This window comes from Hoplias malabaricus, chromosome 13, assembly GCF_029633855.1.
Source record: "Hoplias malabaricus isolate fHopMal1 chromosome 13, fHopMal1.hap1, whole genome shotgun sequence".
Lineage (NCBI taxonomy): Eukaryota > Metazoa > Chordata > Actinopteri > Characiformes > Erythrinidae > Hoplias > Hoplias malabaricus.
The window spans coordinates 18735719-18757189 of record NC_089812.1 but is presented as its reverse complement, the minus strand read 5'-3'; the positions used below and the strand labels follow the sequence as shown (position 1 = coordinate 18757189).

At 40.3% G+C, this 21471-nt stretch overlaps 1 pseudogene; it reads left to right on the top strand.

Moving 5' to 3' along the window:
• The first annotated feature begins 1692 nt into the window (after window positions 1–1692).
• LOC136664452 (cytochrome P450 2K4-like) lies at window positions 1693–12313 on the top strand (annotated as a pseudogene).
• Window positions 12314–21471: the final 9158 nt, after the last annotated feature.

Sequence of the window (21471 nt, the reverse complement as noted above, 5' to 3'; positions counted from 1 at the left end):
TGTTAGTAACAGTCTACATACATCCAAGAAATATTAATGCTATATTAAGATCAATGTCATGTTTATTATATAAATAATTTTGTTATTAATTATTATTCTTTTCCAAAATATTTTACATCTAAAACTGTCATTGAAATGCAGATTAACATTTATATTTATTTTTAAGAAACAATTTATGAACAATACAGCTAAAAGAAAAAGAATCTGGTTCTTATTATCTTGTGGCACTCATTACACATTGTGTAAATGTGTACAGTTCCATCAGCAGCATATAAAAATGACTGATAAGATATACCTGGTGTTGTAACTGTAAATATAGGCCATACTGAAAAAAGATTTGGAATTGGTTAAACTAACACATTCATTCATTATCTGTAACCGCTTATCCAATTCAGGGTCACGGTGGGTCCAGAGCCTACCTGGAATCATTGGGCGCAAGGCGGGAATACACCCTGGAGGGGGCGCCAGTCCTTCACAGGGCAACACAGACACACACACGGACACTTTTGAGTCGCCAATCCACCTACCAACGTGTGTTTTTGGACTGTGGGAGGAAACCGGAGCACCCGGAGGAAACCCACAACACACCAACTCCTCACAGACAGTCACCCGGAGCGGGAATCGAACCCACAACCTCCAGGTCCCTGGAGCTGTGTGACTGCGACACTACCTGCTGCGCCACCGTGCCTCTCCACCCTAGTCCCGCCTTAGCTCCACCCTCACATTGTGCCTCGTTTGTAGTCCTGCCCTCTCGTTATCTGTCCCAGGTGTTCCTTGTCTGTGGTGTGTATTTAAGTTCCCTTGTGTTAGTGCCTCTTGGTTGGACATTTCTCTTTTCCTTCAAGCTAGTAACCTCTCTCTCATCTGTTTCCCTTTCCCTCACCCATGCATTACCTGTTTGATTGGTCTGTTTAGCTCTCCCTGTCCACTAGGTCTTCATCTGTCTGAGTCTCTCTGTTTAGCCCTCTCTGTTCAGGTCTTCCTTTTTCATGTTCTTTGTATTCCCTGTCTAGTTAGCCTAGTATAGTTTTCTCTGTTAAAACATTAGAGAATTTTTATTTTCCTTTGGAAAGTATGATAACATCCCAGCAACCCAGTGCAAAAAGCTGGAATGGTGGAACAAAAGAGGTAAAGTTATGTAATGTGTCAGGACTGCGGGGGCGGACTGACACAGGTGCATGTACTCGCTAAAACACAGCAAACTTTATTTTAAACAAAAGAAATAATAACAGATACAGACAGACACTATAACAGAAAGATACAGGGAGCTGACAGAGACTTAGACCAAGTGAGATAAACAAACCAAACTAGAACACGGAGAGCTAGAGCAAACGGGACAGACAGACTAGAGAGCTAAACAGACTAACACTGGACAGAGCTAAATAGAGAGCAAACCTAAATGAGGATCAGCAGAGACAGACAGACAAGGAAACAAGAAGAGAGCAAACAGAAGTGAGGGACAGACGAGACAAACGGACTAGGGAGCGAAACAACAACAACGGAAACCTGCGGAGACAGACTGAATAAACTGAGTAACATGACATAGGAAATGACACAGACAGACAGACCGGACTGAGTAACAAGAGACAAGGCAACAATAGAAAAGAAACAACACGACTGGGAATTGGAACGAGAAACAGCAGATACAGACAAACTAGAGGGCTAAACAACTTGACCTGGGGAAAGAAACAAATGACCGACAAACATGGAGGAAAAGGGACTTATATACACACAAGGACACCTGAGACTGATAACGAGGGGGCAGGACTACAAATGAGACATGGAAGAGGAGGAAGAACAAAGGCGGGACATGGGTGGAGACATGGACAATAACTAACAGAAACAGAAAACAAACAGGACAAGGGCGTGACATAATGCTACAAAAATAAATAAGGTTAACTGGCAAAAGATCATTTACATGTACATTTAACTGTATCAATAATGAAACAGTATTATAATCATGTTTCTCTATGTAAAATGTCAAAGAACCTGGTGATTTCTTCATTTACACTACATAATATCAGTGTCAGAGAATACTGAGAAATCTCTGTATGCAAGGGAGAAGAACCAAAGTCTGGCTGGTTGTAAAGTGGAAATCCTAGCTGAGTTGAGGCAAAGTGGAAATGTGTTCTGTGATCTAACAAATCAGAATTTGAATTTTTTTTTTTAAGAAAAAAATCTTGTAGATGTGGCAAAAGCCAACATCTGTGATGGTATGAAGGAGTACTATTGCATGTGACATGCATGACTTGCAAAAATGTCTGGAGTGAAGCTTCAGACAAACACAATCCAAGAAGCATGCCTATGACCAACAGAAAAGGAAGAATGTGTAGATTCCCCAGGTGAGGGTTACTGGGACCTATAAGGTGCAAAACTAGTTCCTACCCACTGAAAACCTTCAGCATATAATGAAATAAAAAATACTTTAAAGGAGACCCGATATGTTGAGCAGCTAAAATCTTATATCAAGTTATATTGTGAAAATATTTGACTTTCTAAACTAGAGCCATGGGTCTACTTAGCTCCCAAATATTTACAGAAATACATCCATTCCCTACTTTTTGTAACATTTGCTAGCAGCAACAAAGAGAAAGCAAGGCAAGCCTAGTTTAGCCGGACTGCCATTAGCCATATAGCCATTGTCAAAGAGGTTTTTCTTGCATTTCAAAAACAGGAAAGCCCAAAATACATACCCTTGTCATTGGAAGGTCTGGAGAAGCTTTGGTGCTTCATATCAGTGCCTTTGTTTACAATAATAACAAACTATAAAAATAGTTTATCTTGCCAGTTGCTGACAGTGTATGTAGGATCATGGAAAGCCTGTTATTTTCTGTTCATACAACGCTACAAACAAACACTGTGTTGAGATGACATTAAAGCAACTCATTTACCAGTAAGTTTTTCAACATTTCTAAAGTCAAGCACCTAAACATTTTATCAACCAAGTAATAGATACTTCATAAAGGAACAGGGCATCGCTGGGAACTAGATATTTATGTACTGATTTATATTTCTATAAGGGTCCAACTAAAACTGTGCTGTAACTAATTTACAGTCTCATTTATTTTGAGTAATACCTCTCTGGTGTTTTGGCTTTAATAATCTTTTTAATAAAATTTTTTATTAAAAGCAGTGTGAGTGTGTCCCAATTCAGTTCTTAACATTCTGATCCCTGGAACACACAGATTTTAGGTCCCAAAAAGAGTACTTGTTCAGGGAAAAGAGGATCTCTGGTCACTGCCGAACGGTCCCAAATTTAGTTCACGAACTGGAATGTGAAATATGGCTGAACTAATAGTTCCTATTCGCATTCGCGTTTCAGCATTTGGTGTCAGTGAGTCAGTAAGCGCATATGCCTCTTCTAGGCTGGCCCAGCAGGTGGTCTGACAAAAATGGGCTCATATTTTGTCAAAAAAAAAAAAAAAACACATTTGTCAGTTTTAACATCTGAAATGTAGCCTTTGTGGTCTTTTACATTTTGCACAGGGTCTCAACATTTCCTGAAATAATGTAAGTAAATGTCCTTACATATGTAGCCATGTCAACATAAAAATGGAGCTAAATTAGTGTTAATCCTTATTTTATTTTTAATTTAGTAACATATACTTTATATATAAATAGATATTTTATATCATAGACCACATAGAGCATCCTATAATTCTTAAGAGGGTAAATATTCAAAGAAATCTTTGAGAGCTTCATATATAGTTTTTCCCAAATGCCAGAAACAATTTTACTGTAAGTTATTAAATTTTATAGTTTTTCATATTCTTTGTAGGGGCACCTTTTGATACAACACAGCCAGTGAACTATGCTGTGTCCAACATTATTTCGTCTATTGTCTACGGAAGCAGATTTGATTACAGTGATCCTATATTCAAACAAATGGTTGACAGAGCCAACGAAAATGTCAGAATCGGTGGATCAGCTTCTATCAGGGTAAATGTTTTCTTTGTGTTCAGAGCTCACAAAAGTGGTAAGAGCACCACTGATATAACATTGTATATACATATGTAACATGTGTTTATTTTCTACACAATATATTTCATCTCCTCCTCATTAGCTATACCAAACAGTCATCATATTCAAAATGTTTAATTCTCTTTAGCTTTCTAATGTTCATTCATTCACTTTATAGCTTCATCCCTTTCAGAGTCAAGCTATAAAATAGCCACTGATATAGCAGTAAGTCATTTTACCACTAAAGATAATTTATGTGCTTTATGACGTGAAATCTCACGTGTTCACACATAGTGAATAAAACATCTCTAGTCCCTGAATGAAAGAACCAGTTCCATAGGGTTGATGTGCAAAAGGGTTGCAAATTATTTCACTATTTCTTATACAGCATCCATTTTTTCCAAAAAAAATTTCAAATTTTGATTTGTTATGCCACAGAACAGTTTTCCAGTTCACCTAATCTTCATCTTAAATGAACTACGACACAGAGAAGTCAGTAGCATTTCTGGATTCTGTTTATAAAAAGTTAGTTCTTTGTAGGGGCAGCAGGTAGTGTCACAGTCACACAGCTCCAGGTTGTGGGTTTGAGTCCGCTCCGGGTGACTCTCTGTGGGGAGTGTGGTGCGTTATCCCCCTGTCTGCGAAGGTTTCCTTCAGGTGCTCCGGTTTCTTCTCACAGTCACAGATGGGTGACTCAAAAGTGTCTGTAGGTATGAGTGTTTGTGTTTCTCTGTGAAGGACCCCTCCAGGGTGTGTTTCTGCCTTGCGCCCAATGATTCCAGGTAGGCTCTAGACCCACCGTGACCCTGAACTGGATAAGTGGTTACAGATAATGAATGAATTTTAATCATCAAACTTTAACTGTCTGTGGATTTTTTTGTTTTCAGTGGTATATCCAACATAGATTGTTCATTCCTATCATGCAGAATTTAATTTATGCAGTTACCTTCTCCTGTATTTATAGCTCTACAATATATTTCCCTGGCTTGGACCAATCATGGGGAGTAAAAGGAAGCTTGAGAAAAATGTTCAAAACAACAAGAAAAAGATTATGAATCTTGTGAGTTCTCTAAAGGAGACACTGAATCCAGATGATCAAAGAGGATTTGCAGACTCCTTCCTTCTCCGCAAACAGAATGATTAGGTATAAGTCACTCATTCAAGCAGCACAATGGTGGAGCATGGAATTTAGACAGCTCACAATTCTTAGCAAAGTAAAACAATATTTAACATTTATATACATTTTTTGTATAATACTAAACTTTGGCGTTATGTGAAGTGTTCAGCAAAGTTTAAAAAGAATAAGGTTGAAATATAATATCCTCCAATTCAAAATTGCTAAAATACTCTCATCAGACATCTCTGAGAATGTTGTGGACATGATCTTAATATTCTAAAATGAACGTGTGTTTTTTTTTTTAGCAACTCTCAATCACAGGCAAACAAGGTTTCGTTTGTTACCATGGCAACACACAGTGAGCATTAAATTACCACATCTCAGTCTAGCTCTTCCCAGTCACTCAGTCTTTCTGAAATTACCTTGTATTCTATGTCTTTAAATGCCTTGACGTTGAAAAGACGTTGAAATTTGAGGAGTTAACACCATTTTGTCATCTTAAGATGTTCAAACATCTTTCGTCAAAATAGAATGTGTTAATACATATATTTCTTTTGTCTTTAGATGTTTATATGCCATCTGTAGATTACATTTCTTGAGATATGCTGGCGTTCGTTTTCTTATTTTAAGTAAGTGTCTGACCTTATGCTATTCCTATAACTATCCCTAACCCTGCCACCTCATGCCATGGATACTGATTTTTGAGCTGTGTCCTTACACCCAGATGCTTCCTTTCCTCTTTAGCCCAGAGGATACAGCATCCATTATTTCCAAAAAAATTTCAAATTTTGATTTGAACAGTTTTCCAGTTCACCTAATCTTCATCTTAAATGAACTATGACACAGAGAAGTCAGTAGGGTGACTGTCTGTGAAGAGTTGGTGTGTTCTCCCCGTGTCCGTGTGGGTTTCCTTCGGGTGCTCTGGTTTCCTCCCACAGTCCAAAAACACACATTGGTAGGTGAATTGGCAACTCAAAAAAGTGTCCATAGGTGTGAATGTGTGTCTGTGTTGCCCTGTGAAGGACTGGCGCCCCCTCCAATGATTCCAGGTAGGCTCTGGACCCACCGCGACCCTGAACTGGATAAGCGGTTACAGATAATGAATGAATAGTTCTTTGTACTTGTGAATTTTAGATGCAAAAGTGGTTTTAGGAGTGTTTCTGAGCCCATACAGTGACTTCCACTACAAAACATGTCTGATTTTACTGTCTTCTGGGGTCTCGAAAATTAAATATATGTTTTAAAATGTTTCACATAAATGCATTCTGTGTTTATTCATATTTTGCAGTGTCCCGGCATTTCTGGAAATAGGACTGTATATAAAGCATTACAATTGTTTTAATTTGGGGTTAAATCTGAAAATGTGCTCTGCATATTTCATTGTTAGCAGTCAGGACAGAAAAACACACACTTCAATGAGAAGAATCTCTGTATCACAGTGACTAATCTTTTCGTCGCTGGTACTGACGCCACTGCAACAACCCTGCGCTGGGGGTTGCTGCTTATGGCAAAAAAACCTCATATACAAGGTAAGAACACTGTATGTACCTGTTTATATCTCGCATTAACAGGCATTTTTGGTGATTGGATCAGTTTTGGATTTCACTTGTCTTCTAGGCCAGTATAACACCTCTAAGAAGCACTGTAATTGGATTTCGATCAGATCACTCAAACCACATTTGGAGGTGGTCAGAAATGGTTCTCGTCCATATTTAACACAAATGTAAACAGAATTATTTATATTGATATTCTTTGTAAAATGTTAGTCAACCATTTTAAATTGTCAACATAATCATTTTATATCAGGCCAACCTATTGTTTCTCTCATAGTTGTTGGCAATATTTATATTAGTTTATTTTCCAGAATAAAAGTTAATTTAAAATAAGTTTGTGAAGAAAACTATTTAGATCTCATAAAGGTGCTGGTCATAAAATTAGGATATCATGGAAAGTTGATTTATTTCAGTAATTCCATTCAAAAAGTGAAACTTATATATTATACTAATTCATTACAGACAGGCTGATATGTTTCAAGTGTTTTTCTTTTAATTTGATGATTATAACTGACAACTAATGAAAACCCCAAATTCAGTATCTCAGAAAATTAGAATATTACTTAAGACCAATAGGGAAAAAAAGGATTTTTAGATTTCATAAACATGCTTTTTATATCCCATAGACCTAAAGAGGTATAATATGTCCCCTTTAACACAAGAGAATTCAATGGTCAAATGGACAGATCTTGCTTCCCAAATTTAAGTCAGATGTTTACAGATTACACTGACAAGAAATTTTAGTTTTTCCCACCATTTTTTTGAAGTACTGTAATTAACCAACTTTGAGCATTTTCTTTTTGTTTTCTTTCACTAAAAGGTAAAACAGTATGATTATGTCATGTGAAACCATGCAGTAAAAAGTCCTATATATTCTAGGTTGAACCATTTGGACTATGTCAAACCCTGATGATATACTTTACATCATAATTTCATCATCATCAGTATGGCCTAAATTTGTACTATATTCATAATACTTTAAGTTATAGAAAAAAAAGAATGTAAGTGAAGGCTGCTGTGCTAAGCACAAGTTTCCTTGATTACAGTCAGCTTACATTTGCTGTTAGGACTGTGCTATCAGAGTACTTCAGAAATATAAATAAATTTAAAACCATAGATTTCAAGGGATTTATAGTTTGGGAACATTTCACAGATATATGCATGTACACCATAAACCAGATAGTTGGCTATATCCAAGTTCAGTGTTGGAAGCAGAAATGCAAGTTTAGTGCTCCAACTTTATGTAGTCTGGTTGTATGGATCAAGGTTGTTACATTTCTAACAAACATCACCCTGAAAGTGTGTCCAATTTACTTTTGTGTTTGCTTTTATATAAACATATTTTTACATAATATAATATGTCCAGGTGTTTCATATGTAACTTTTATTTTTATTATATTTATAAGTTTTATTACATTGGTTTATTGTCATCTGTTCTCTAGGGCACAACAGAGTATCCTCTTTTGACATCTGTACTGAAAGATGAGAACGAGTGGGACAGCCCCCAACATTTCCTTGACAAACATGGAAGATTTGTTTAGAAAGATGCTTTCTTGCCTTTCTCTGCAGGTATTTGAATCCCTGTTGTGTTTTGTTAATGTGATGAAAGCTTTTTATCCACTAATTAATAGTTGTATATGCAGACCTTAAAGGGACACTCAGGCCAAAACATAAAATTTATTCTAGACATTGCATACTCACCTCTTACTGTGACACAGTAGTCTTGGTTTGCAAAAAACACATTTCTGATGCATTTTAAAGTGAAAATCTCTTTCAAAATACTACAGCTGATTTGGGGTGTTATAATAAGGGCATATTTTATTGAAATAAAATTAATCTTTATTAATGTTTTTTTATTTTGTAAAACATTAGTATATTCATTCATTATTTGACTTTCCAGAATTCGGTAAAGCTGCTTTGTAACAACATCAGTTGTAAAAAGTGCTATACAAAAAAATTTGATTGATTGGTTGATTGTCTGTAACCGCTTATCCAGTTCAGGGTCACAGTGGTTCCGAAGCCCACTCGGAATCACTGGACACAAGGCAGGGTGGGATTAAAACATAGACAACAGTAATAACAAAACAATTGCCAGGGTTTTTTTTACTGAGTTTCCCAAGTAAATCATTCTGGATATTGTAGTAACTGAATCTTGATGAATAAATTCACACACCCACAAACAAACAAATATTCATTGTCCGAAACCGCCTATCCAATTCAGGGTCGTGGTGGGGCTGGAGCCTACCCAGAATCAAGGCAATGCAGGAACACACCCTGGAGGGGGCACTAGTCCTTCACAGGGTGACACACACTCACACCTATGGACACTTTTAAGTCGGCAATCCACCTACCGGCACACATGGCGGAAACCTATACAGATATGGGGAGAACACACCAAACTCCTCAGACAGTGACCCGGAGCAGGACTCGAACCCGCAATCTCCAAGTCCGTGGAGCTGTGTGACTAAGACACTACCTGCTGCGCCACCGTGCCACCCACACAATTGCCCAAACAAAAAAATATATAAATAAATAAGAATTAGCTACGTTAAGTGGGTGATGTATTTAATACTGAAAGTCAACAAAATGTTAAACATATAGTGAGGAGTTTTATATGAATTAGATTTTAAATCTAAATATAGCCGCAAGCGACAATTCCTGGGGTCCAAGCTGTATTCGCTGGTAGAAGAATAATGCACTAGCATATGAGATAGGGGCTTTTGGGGAAGTTTGAGTAGTGTTTGTAAGGTGTTCCATGCTATCCTGGCATTTCTTTGGAGGTGTAGCATGAGATTGAGGAGTAGCGGATGACAGAGACAGCATAGAGCACAGAAGTCACTCTGGAGTTGCACCCTGGTTTCTCACCCTAATGTTCAGGACCCAAAAACAGCAGATATGATGTGGAGTTGCTTGTACTCGAGTCTGTCATCAGTGGACATAGGACACTGTCTGCTGGCTATGTTTGGTTGTGGACTATTCTCTGTCCAGCAGTGATGCTGATGGATTTAAAGCTCCCACAACTGAGTCATACCTGCTGTATGCGTGTCCAGACCATTGAAGAGCAGGATGAAAGCGAGCAGTATTTGCAGAGCAAAAAGGTAGCAAATGACATTTCCTGATACAGGAGCCACACTAAGATAGATTTTGTAGTGCGTTAAAATATGATCCTTGGTTTTCTGGTCTCTCAGCAGAGCAGGAATTTAAGAGAGAGTGGTAGTGAATGAGTAGGTGAATTTCTGGTCTGCAGACAGGTGAGCGTTGGGCTTGGGGTACAGAGACAGCAGAGAGCACAGAACTCACTCTGGAATTTCACCCTGGATTCTGACCCAATGTTCAGGAGCCCCACAAAGCAGAGATGATTTAAGTAGTAGATTATTCTGAGAACTGCAGCGACACTGCCATTTTGGTGACAGCTCAGCGTGTGTAGCCCTCTTATGAGTGAATAAGACATAGCAGTGCTGCTAGAGATTTTAACACCAGTTTCCACTCACTGTCCACACTTGTAGATACACATATTTTATTGATCAGACTTATAGATATAAAGGCAGAGACTGTAGCTCATACATTCTCAGAACTCTACTGACACTGGCATTGTGGTTATATGTCTGTGTCTGTAGCACTCTTATGAGTGAATCACACAGAGCAGTGCTGCTGGAAGTTTTAAAACCTTTGTCCACTCACTGTCCACAGTGTTACACACACATACTCTGTTGGTCCACATCATAGAAATAAAAGCAGAGACAATAGCTCATATATTTTGAGTATACCTGCTGTGTGTGTGTGTGTACTGACTATTGTAGAACATGTGATGTAGAAATGAGGAGGTGGTTAGGAGGCTGTATTATGTATACATAAAAAACAGCTGTAACTCAAAAATGATTTAGGCATTGTTGTTGTTATGAAAATGCACAAGTTCCTTTCCCATGATGTTCAGAATATATCTATCTCATCTTGCTGGTACTGCATCTCTAGGTGACGGTTTAATCAATTAATAACCTATGCAACCAGTTGCTGTCTAATTGTAGCGCCCCCTTTCTGTGCAATGTGGTCATATTTGGCAGACTACTTCAGAGTAATGACGTACATATGTGTACCAAGTTTTGTTTGATTTGGGTGAAGTTTGTTGTAGTTATAGCTCAAAGAGTGCATCAAGCCCCGCCCATGCATATTTGTTAAATAACTGCCACAAAAGCGTGTCAAAAATTCTACATTTTTTTGATAATTATTTACCTACAGTCTATACAGACTTCAAAAATACCAGTTGTTTATTGATAAGACAAATTTCCAGGGAGGAGTTCGAAAAGCTCCATTTTCACATACCTGACTATTGTGGATAAAGTATGCATTGTTTGACAATAGTGTAATTGCAAAGTTGTATGGCAATTTACAGAGTATGAAATAAAGCAAACTGCTTGTCAATATGTGTATATTTCGCTGAGATATTCCATATTTGCATGTTGAAAAATTGAATTGCGCCCCCTAGTGGCTATCGTTATGAAACTTTTTATGTGCTCAGGAAGTGGGGCCATGGACATACCATGCAAGTGTCATGATGATAGGACCTTGTTAAGGTCATGAAACAGCTGCTGAAATTTGATTGGCTGATGGCGGACATGTTTTTTCGAATATGACATCATTGTCATATAATCTGAGTCAGCTCATCACACACTACATGCATACCAAGCGGCATGTCAATGGGACAATCCTGTGAAGCGTAACAAATTTTTTGTTGTTGTAGCGCCCCCTAGGCTTGCAGTTGCACAACCAAGTACTCATGTTTTCCAGCCTTTATAGGGATCAAGCATATGAAGTATCGTAACATTTGGAGAAAGCGTTTGCGAGTTATAGCTGTATTTGTCTGATTTTTGGAACGCGAGCTCTACCCCTGTATTTGGGCAGAGACTGGAAGCCAAGCAGTGATGAAATTCCAACTTTTTTTGGATAATTATTAAAGTTCAGGTTCTTAGGATTCTGCTGATACCACATATGTCCATATGTCCATAGTCCAGAGACTAGTTCGCGCTCAAAAATATGTGCGATTTTGCATATTATGCAAATTAGCTCAAAATCTAAGTAGGCGGAGCTTATGGGTTCTTGAGGCTTTTTTGTAGGGCCTGACCTGAGGAATCTGGGAAAAAAGAATTTTGTCTCTACGCCACACGGGGTAGGAGATATAGGGAGCGAAGCGTTCCACGTCGCTATAGCGCCACCATCAGGCTGATCGGGCTGATTCTTTGCACCTGAGTAGAGGGAGGGTTTACTACCAGTTGACCAAACGATAAGTCTGTAGGACCTACGGTTTGGGCTGCCCATCGCGTTTCATCAGAGAAAAAGAAGAAAAAAAAAAAAAAAAGCGAAAAAAAAAACAGAACAAAAACAATAGGGCTCCAGCACTTGCAGTGCTTGGACCCCTAAAAAAGAAGAAAAATCTGAACAAAAACAATAGGGCTCCAGCACTTGCAGTGCTTGGACCCCTAATAATTGTCTACTTCTAGGGCGGAGGGATTGCCTGGGAGAGAGTCTGGCCCAGATGGAGCTTTTCCTCTTTTTCACATCCCTCCTGCAACACTTCTGCTTTACTCCTCCACCAGGATTGACTAAGGAACAGCTAACTCTCACTCCAGTGGTTGGGATCACAATGAACCCTTCTCCCCATAAGTTGTGTGCAGTTAAACGTGACTAATTCTAGCAATTTTAGAATAATTTGGCATTTTAACTGCATTTTTAATAATTTTGTTGCTTGAAGCCATTCTCCTGCTATTTTGTGTTCAATGATATATAATATCTCATCATCCCTGTTTATGTGATTCATTCACTGTTAATAGTAAATGACACCCCATTACATCACTTGTACTCTCTAAAGGTCCAAAACAAGCAGAATCAATATTAAGTGATTCAGATGATTTTGCTTCATTAACCCATTCTTAAAATATTCTCAAAATGTTTTGTAATATAAAGTGCATTATACACTTGTATACGCTTTTTAGAGAGCAACATGTTATGTGAATGAATATTTTATTTTGTTAAAAACAGCACTCTAAACCCATGTGCTATGAATGCATGGAGTCTTGTATTTGTTATGGATCAAATAAAATCATGGAGCAAATTAAAGCATGCACTTATAAAACTTTGTATGTGTTGTACTTATATTCTGATGAAACCAACTTTAATATTTGTTATACTTCCATGTGTTATATCAAATGTTTTGCATAACTGTCAAATGATGCCACTAGATTGTAAGGATCTGTCCTAGTTCCCTTGTTTTCTTTATTTTTTAATACTGCACTCTGCTTCTTCCTTCTTCTGTCTGCAGCCCCCTTTTGTCATGTGATTTTATCGTCTGTAAGTCAAGTAACTCTTACAGGTGTTCCATTTTTCTTCTGTGTATATAAGCCTTTTCTCTTGTCTCTGTGTTTATCAATCATTTTGTGTTTTGGTGTGCTTCTCTTTCTTTCATATTCCTGTCACAATCAATTTCAGATTGTTTGTCTTTCATAGATCAGTTCTTGCTTTTCATGTTCCTTAGTGTATCAATTCATTTAGTTCCCTACATAGTCCTTAGTGGGTGCCACAGCAGGTAGTGTCGCAGTCACACAGCTCCAGGGACCTGGAGGTTGTGGGTTCAAGTCCCTCTCTGGGTGACTGTCTGTGAAAAGGTGTCCGCACGGGATTCCTCCCACTCCAAAAACATCATTTTGGTAGGTGAGATTTGCGACTCAAAAAAGTGTCTGTGTGTGTTACCCTGTGCATGACGGGTGCCCCCTCCAGAGTTTGTTCCTGCCTTGTGACCAATGATTCAGGGTAGGCTCCGGACCCACTGTGACCTTGAACTGGACAATGAATAAATAAATGAATGATCTAGGTTCTCAGTCCCTGTCTCTTAAGGTGTCTTATTGGTCTCTGTCTAGTGTTATTCTCTTGGCTTTGTATTATCAATAATATTTACATTGTGGGTTTCCTGTCTTTCCTTAGTTTATTTGTTGTCTTGTTGTTTTCTTTGGTTAATTCTCTACTGTGATGTTTTAGATTTCTCTTTTGTTATTATCTTTTACATCTGCCTCAGTTTCCATGCACCATACTGTGACATAGATTTAGAAACCTGAATCCTTTTTTTTTAAATGTCATTCGATTCCCGCTCCGGGTGACTGTCTGTGAGGAGTTGATGTGTTTTTCCGTGTCTGCGTGGGTTTCCTCCGGGTGCTCTGGTTTCCTCCCACAGTCCAAAAACACACGTTGGTAGGTGGATTGGCGACTCAAAAATTGTCCTAGGTGTGAGTGTGTGAGTGTCTGTGTTGCCCTGTGAAGGACTGGTGCCCCTTCCAGGGTGTATTCCCGCCTTGCTCCCAATGATTCCAGGTAGGCTCTGGTGTAAGTTCCTAAATCAACCAAAAGTGGTAAGTACCTGCAATACCATGGCTACTGCTGGCTGTTTGGCTTGCTCAGCGTGTGGCATGTTTAGTTTAACTCCCTTTTCCACCTCTAGCAATAATGATAGTTATGTGTTTGTGCTAAGTGCCAGCTGGTTAACTCTCTGGTGGATAAAGTGGACCAGCTAGAAGTGTGTATCCGGAGCTTATTATTATCAAGGGTTAAACAGCCAGAGTCATTGCTAGCAACTCCGGGTGCCTTAGGGAGAGTTAGCACCCCCCCAACACCGGCGTTAGAGGGCTCACAGCGAATGGGTAACGTTATATACGACATAGCCGGAAGGCTGATGCTAAGGCTGAGGCCAAAGCTAGCCCACCGGGACATCACACTCCTCCGATTCGCATGTCAAACATGTTTGCCCCATTCAGTGAAGCACCCCTGTTAAGAGTGCTCTGGTTATAGGAGACTCTATTGTTCGACACATGAAATAAGCTACTCCATTAGAGGTGCTAGCAGTAACAGTTAACTATTTACCAGGAGTCAGAGTGCCGGACATTAGTGGCAACCTTAGACTATTAGCAATTAGGAGACATTCGAGAATAGTCATTCATGTGTGCCAATGATATTCGTCTGCGGCAGTCTGAGGTAACTAAGGGTGATATTAGAGAGGTGATTAAACTGGCCGAGACAATTTCTGATAACGTAATTTGCTCTGGTCCCATCCTAATGCGGCGCAGCACTGAAGCCTTCAGCACAATTTTGGCATTAAACTGCTGGATGTCCAAGTGGTGTTCCGAAAATCAAGTGGGCTTTATAGATAATTGGTTACATTTCGAGGGAAAGCCTGGTCTTATAGGTAGGGATGGTATCCATCCCATGCGGGAGGGTGCTGCCTTACTTTCTTGCAGCATAGCATACAGTCTTTTAATTAGTCAGCAGAGTAGTGTAAACAGCTGCTGACAATTCAGAGCCGGGACCAGGCAGGCTAAACCAACCGTCTGCAAACTGCCTTGAGGCGTCACCTAGGTTCAGCTTTATTGAGACTGCGTATTTCCCCGAATTAAATGTAATAGTAGAAAAACAAAATCAGCCTGTTTCAACAACTTAATCAATATTAAATCATACAAATATGATAGCAGCAACATCTCAGAACTAAAATTTGGGTTACTCAACATAAGATCACTAAACACAAAAGTAGTCATCGTAAACGATATCATAAGTGATCATAAATTTGACGTTTTCTCTCTCACAAAAATGTGGGTTAGACCAAATGAATATTCAGCACTAAATGAAGCCACCCTCTAGACTGTACTTATGTACATAGCCCAAGATTATCAGGCAAAGGAGGTGGAGTATGTGTAATTTACCAAAATACCCTAGACATTAATCTTAAACAATGTGACACTACTTTTGAGGTTCTCTCCATGCTTGTTACAAATCCTGCCACAAAAAGGACACACTTTTATTATGTAACATTGTGAAACTAATTATGTAATCATGTGTAAAAAAAATTTTGCAGTGATTTCGCTGCAAATCTAGTTGTGGGCAATCATAAAGTTATAATTGTTGGAGATTTCAATTTCCATTTTGAGAAGACCGATAAAAAGGCATTTAAAAAAGGCATTTATTTCAATCTTAGACTCTATTGGTATTATTCAAAATGTAACAGGGCCTACACACTACTGCAGTCACACTTTAGATTTAGTTTTGACACTAGGTCTTAACATTGAAAAATTTAATATCTTACCGCAATCTCCAACCATTACCTTATTTCATATGAGCTACGTCTTAGCCATAATATAAGTCCCCCCACTATTCTACAAAGTGTATAATAAAATCATCTACCGCACTCCAATTTATAGAAAACCTCCCAGAACAATCAACCCCTGTTCCCACTCCATCAGACCCAATGAAGCTAGATGTACTAACTGACTACTTGTCAATACCACTTTAGAAATCTACTTTAGAAAATATTGCACCACTTAAAAGAAAAAAGTATGAGACAGAAAAACTTGCCCCATGGTACAATAATAAAACCCGTACCTTAAAACAAACATTATGGAAACTAGAACGGAAATGGTAATCAACCAAGCTGGAAGTTGTCACGCCTACATCTCAGGACTCAAATTCCCAGAATGCACCTGTCAGTCACATGACTACCCGCCGGTCTCCCTCACCAGAATTCTAATTACACACACCTGTTTGTCTCCCTATATATACCTCACTCTGAGAACTGTTTCCTGCCGAGTATTGCTTTGGTTCTCCCATGCATACAACGCGTTCCATTGTACTTTGTCTGACGGTCTCCTGTTGCCTACTTCCTGCCTGTGTTCCCGATTTACGTCTCCTGTCTTGTCCCTGTTGGTATTGTTTGCATTCTCTGGTTTTCGAACTCAGCCTGTTTTTGACTACGGTTTTTGTCCATCCTCTGAGGTACTGTTTGCTCCTGTTTTTGAACTTTGCCTGCCTTGTGATCACTCTTTTGGATAACGACATTAAAAAGACTGTTTACTGTGTTCCGCGACTGTCAGCTTTCTGTTATGTCATGACAGAATACTCGGCCAACATGCAGACAGCGGACACAGATGCCGTCAGAACGGCTATAACTAGTCAGGGCCAGATGCTAGGTCAAAACCAGCAAATGTTGGCTAGCGTGACTCAATCTGTTGATTCTCTCGCTCAACAACAACAGAGTCAACAGCTCCAGCTGAAACAAGTGTTGGAGAGTGTTAACGCCCTTATAGCTCGTATTCCTGCTCCTAGCCGGCTAAATGTAGCGGGTTTTTATTGCAATGTTCTATATTTTTTGAGAATTCTCCTCCCAGTAACGACCAGGCAAAAATCGCTTTTTTGGTCTCCCGTCTGTCTGGTAAAGCACTTGAGTGGGCCACCGCTATTTGGAACAATATAGTCAGTAACACGTATCCCGAATTTGTCACTACTTTCCGGGAAGTATTTGACCATGCTACTGAGGGACGTTCTAGTGGTGAGATCCTTCTCACCCTTAAGCAAGGAGCCCGAACAGCTGCCGCTTATGCGTTAGAGTTTTGGACTATTGCTGCTGGTAGTGGTTGGAATGAACCTGCACTCATTAATGTTTTTCGTAATGGTCTAAATCCAGAAATACTCACGGAACTGGCTTGTCGAGATGACGGATTGACATTAGATCAGTTAATTTCTTTATCCATCCGCCTGGACCAACTCCTACAAAAACGTCCCCGGCCACCGTGTAAAAGACAAGTTGTCAAGCGTCAATCCGCTCCTGGTTTTCCTTTTCGCCCGGTACAAGGTCAAGCTCCCTGTCCTAATCCTCCTTCGGATCCTATGCAATGCGATACTATGCGACTTTCTCATGAAGAGCGCCTTCGTCGTCTCCACGGTGGACTATGCTTATACTGTGGAGGATCTGATCATATTCGTCGTGATTGTACACGCTTACCTCCGCGAGTCCGGACTCAAAACCTGGAGAGGAATTTTCATGCTAACTTGGTGAGTGTACCCACAAAAGGGTTAATATCAAAATCCTTTCTCATACCTGTCAAAGTGTACTGCCAAGGAACTTCTCTTGTCGTTTCAGCGCTAATAGATTCTGGAGCCGAAGGAAACTTCATTCAACAATCCCTCGTTACCCGGCTGGGAATTAAGACAAAACAGTTTCCAACCAACTTCCCGTTGGAGGAGATTTCATCTCACAAGAGACAGTTCCTGTTTGGTTCCAAACAAGTTTCCTGCATCACGAGTGGCTTTCGTTCTTGGTATTACCCAAGGCGGATTTCCAGATTATCTTGGGACTACCATGGTTAGAAATTCATAACCCCGCTATCTCATGGAGCCAACGCGAAATCACATCCTGGTCATCCTTATGTCACACAAACTGTTTAGCCCTTAAAAACATTTCTATCCATTCCACTTCCGTGGAGAGTCCAGATTCAACCATGTCAGTAAAAATTCCTCCCGTTTATTCCCAATACTTAGAAGTCTTCAGTAAAACAAAAGCTACTAAACTACCCCCGCATAGGCCGTATGACTGTGCGATAGAACTTGTAGAAGGTGCTACCTTACCTAAATCACGTATTTATCCTTTGAATTTGGAAGAAGAAAGAGTCATGGAAGAGTATGTCAAAGAAGCTCTAACACAGGGGTTTATACGTCCATCAAAGTCTCCAATATCTTCGGGTTTCTTCTTTGTCAAAAAGAAGGATGGTGGATTAAGACCTTGTATAGACTATCGTGCTCTGAACGATATAACTAAGTAATTTGTATATCCTCTACCCCTTATTCCAGTTGCATTAGAGCAACTTAGAGGTGCTACCATCTTCTCCAAGTTGGACCTTCGTAGTGCCTACAATCTAGTGTGAATTAAGGAGGGGGACGAGTGGAAAACTGCTTTTAGTACTACCAAGGGACATTATGAGTATTTAGTGATGAGCTATGGGTTGGCAAACGCTCCATCTGTGTTCCAGGAGTTTATCAATGACATTTTCAGGGATATGTTGGGAAAATTTGTAATTGCGTACATTGATGACATTTTGATTTACTCTCCAGATGTTAAAACTCACATAAAACAGGTCAGTCAAGTGCTTCAGCGTTTAAGGGAGAATAACCTTTTTGTCAAAGGAGAAAAATGTGAATTCCATCAACAAACCATTTCATTTTTGGGATATGTTATCAGTGTGTCTGGTATAGTCATGGACGACCAGAAGGTTGAGGCGGTCGTAAACTGGCCAGTCCCAACTAACTTAAAGAGCTTCAACGCTTTTTAGGGTTTGCGAATTTCTACAGACGGTTTATTAGGAATTTTAGTTCTATTGCAGCCCCACTTACTGCTTTACTGAAGGGTAGTCCTCATCGTTTGTGTTGGTCTGCTCAGGCCCAAGGTGCTTTTGAACGTCTCAAGACAGCCTTCACTACCGCTCCCATATTAAAACATCCTAACCCTGAACTCCCCTTTGTGGTTGATGTAGACGCTTCAGAGACGGGTGTAGGGGCGGTACTATCTCAACGTAGTGGGGAACTTCCTAAGTTACACCCCATTGCTTTTTTTTCGCATAAATTATCACCTGCTGAACGAAATTATGGTATCGGAGATAGATAACTTTTAGCGGTAAAGTTAGCTTTAGAGGAATGGAGACACTGGCTAGAAGGTTCTCTACATCCTTTCACAGTCCTAACTGACCACAAGAATCTGGAATATATTCGTACTGCAAAACGTATGAACTCTCGGCAAGCTAGGTGGTCGCTGTTTTTCTCCCGGTTCCGGTTTTCCATCACGTTTCAGCCAGGTAATCGTAACCTTAAAGCAGATGCGCTCTCTCGTTTTAATCAGAATGAATTAGGGGAGAAAGGTGAAGAATCAACTAAGTTTATACTACCTTCCTCCGTTTCGGTGGCAGCTATCAGATGGGAATTAGACAAATGGGAAGGCAAAACTTATGTACCGCCAGAATTTCGTAATAGGCTGATTACCTGGGCCCATTCGTCACTGTCATCAGGTCATCCCGGAGAGAGACGCACTACACAGCTTATTCTAGCACGTTATTGGTGGGGGTCATTAAGAGCGGATGTACATGAATTTGTAGCATCTTGTTCAGTTTGTGCTCAGGCAAAGACACCTAAAACCCTTCCGGCAGGTAAATTAATGCCTCTACCTGTTCCAGAACGTCCCTGGTCGCATTTGGCGCTGGATTTTGTCACTGACCTACCTCTATCGGAGGGATTTACTACAGTCCTCACACTCATTGATCGGTTCTCTAGAGGAGTTAAGTTCATCCCATTTCCTTCATTACCCACGGCCCTGGATACAGCTAAAGCTTTATATACACATATATTCCGTCATTTTGGAATCCCTGAAGACATTTTATCTGACCGAGGTCCTCAGTTTACATCACATGTCTGGAAAGCTTTCTTTGAACATCTAGGGGTAAATGTTAGTCTCACCTCTGGATATCATCCCCAGAGTAATGGCCAGTGTGAACGGGTTAATCAGGAGCTGGGAAAGTTTTTACGAATGTATTGTCATGAGAATCCACAAGACTGGTTCCAGTACTTGGTGTGGGCAGAAATAGCCCAAAACTCCTTGGTTAACTCGACTACAGGTCTCACCCCATTTCAGTGTATATTAGGTTATCAACCCCCGTTGGCACCCTGGACAGCAGCAACATCTGGAATTCCATCAGTCGACTCGTGGATGAGACGCAGTGAGGAGGTGTGGGAGGAAACTAATCTTCACATCACAGAGGCCCTTTCCCGATATAAGGAACAAGCTGATAGGAACAGATCAAATTCCCCGTTATTCCAGATTGGAGAAAGAGTATGGTTGGCTACAAAGGATATCAGGTTTGAGGGGAGATGCAGGAAGCTCCTTCCCAAGTACATTGGTCCTTTTCGTATTTCTGATAAAATTAATGAAGTTACTTATAAGTTGGAATTACCTGCACAATACCGTATTGCTAATTCCTTTCATGTGTCTCTCCTCAAGCCTGTGGTCCCAGGCCCTTTGAATGAGTTGCAGCCCGACGACGTTCCGCCCCCGGCATTGGACGTTGGGGACTCTTCCACATATGCTGTGCGAGAGGTGCTGGATTCTCGTAGACGTGGAGGAACTCTTCAATATCTTATTGATTGGGAAGGGTACGGTCCTGAGGAGCGTTCATGGGTACCAGCAAAGGACATCTATGATCCGGGTCTCGTGTTGGCGTTTCACTCTCGTCATCCTGAGAAGCTGGCTCCCCGTCCCAGAGGTCGCCCGAGAGGATCAGTGTCTAATCCCGCTCCGTCCCTTCCTATGTCTCGATCCAGAAACCCACGTCAATCTCAGTCCTCCGCATGTGCAGAAGTCCATAGCTCCGGTGACTCTGTTCCGCTGGGTGGTCGTCGTCGTGGTCGTCCGCGTTCCAGGCCTCCTCCGGTGTCTTCGGGGGGGGGGTACTGTCACGCCTACATCTCAGGACTCAAATTCCCAGAATGCACCTGTCAGTCACATGACTACCCGCCGGTCTCCCTCACCAGAATTCTAATTACACACACCTGTTTGTCTCCCTATATATACCTCACTCTGAGAACTGTTTCCTGCCGAGTATTGCTTTGGTTCTCCCATGCATACAACGCGTTCCATTGTACTTTGTCTGACGGTCTCCTGTTGCCTATTCCTGCCTGTGTTCCCGATTTACGTCTCCTGTCTTGTCCCTGTTGGTATTGTTTGCATTCTCTGGTTTTCGAACTCAGCCTGTTTTTGACTACGGTTTTTGTCCATCCTCTGAGGTACTGTTTGCTCCTGTTTTTGAACTTTGCCTGCCTTGTGATCACTCTTTTGGATAACGACATTAAAAAGACTGTTTACTGTGTTCCGCGACTGTCAGCTTTCTGTTATGTCATGACAGAAGTGTTCCACTCTGCCTGGAAGGACAGCCTTATAGACTATAGAAATGCCCTCAGTAAAGCTTGCTCAGCATATCTGGCCTCGCTGATCTCCAA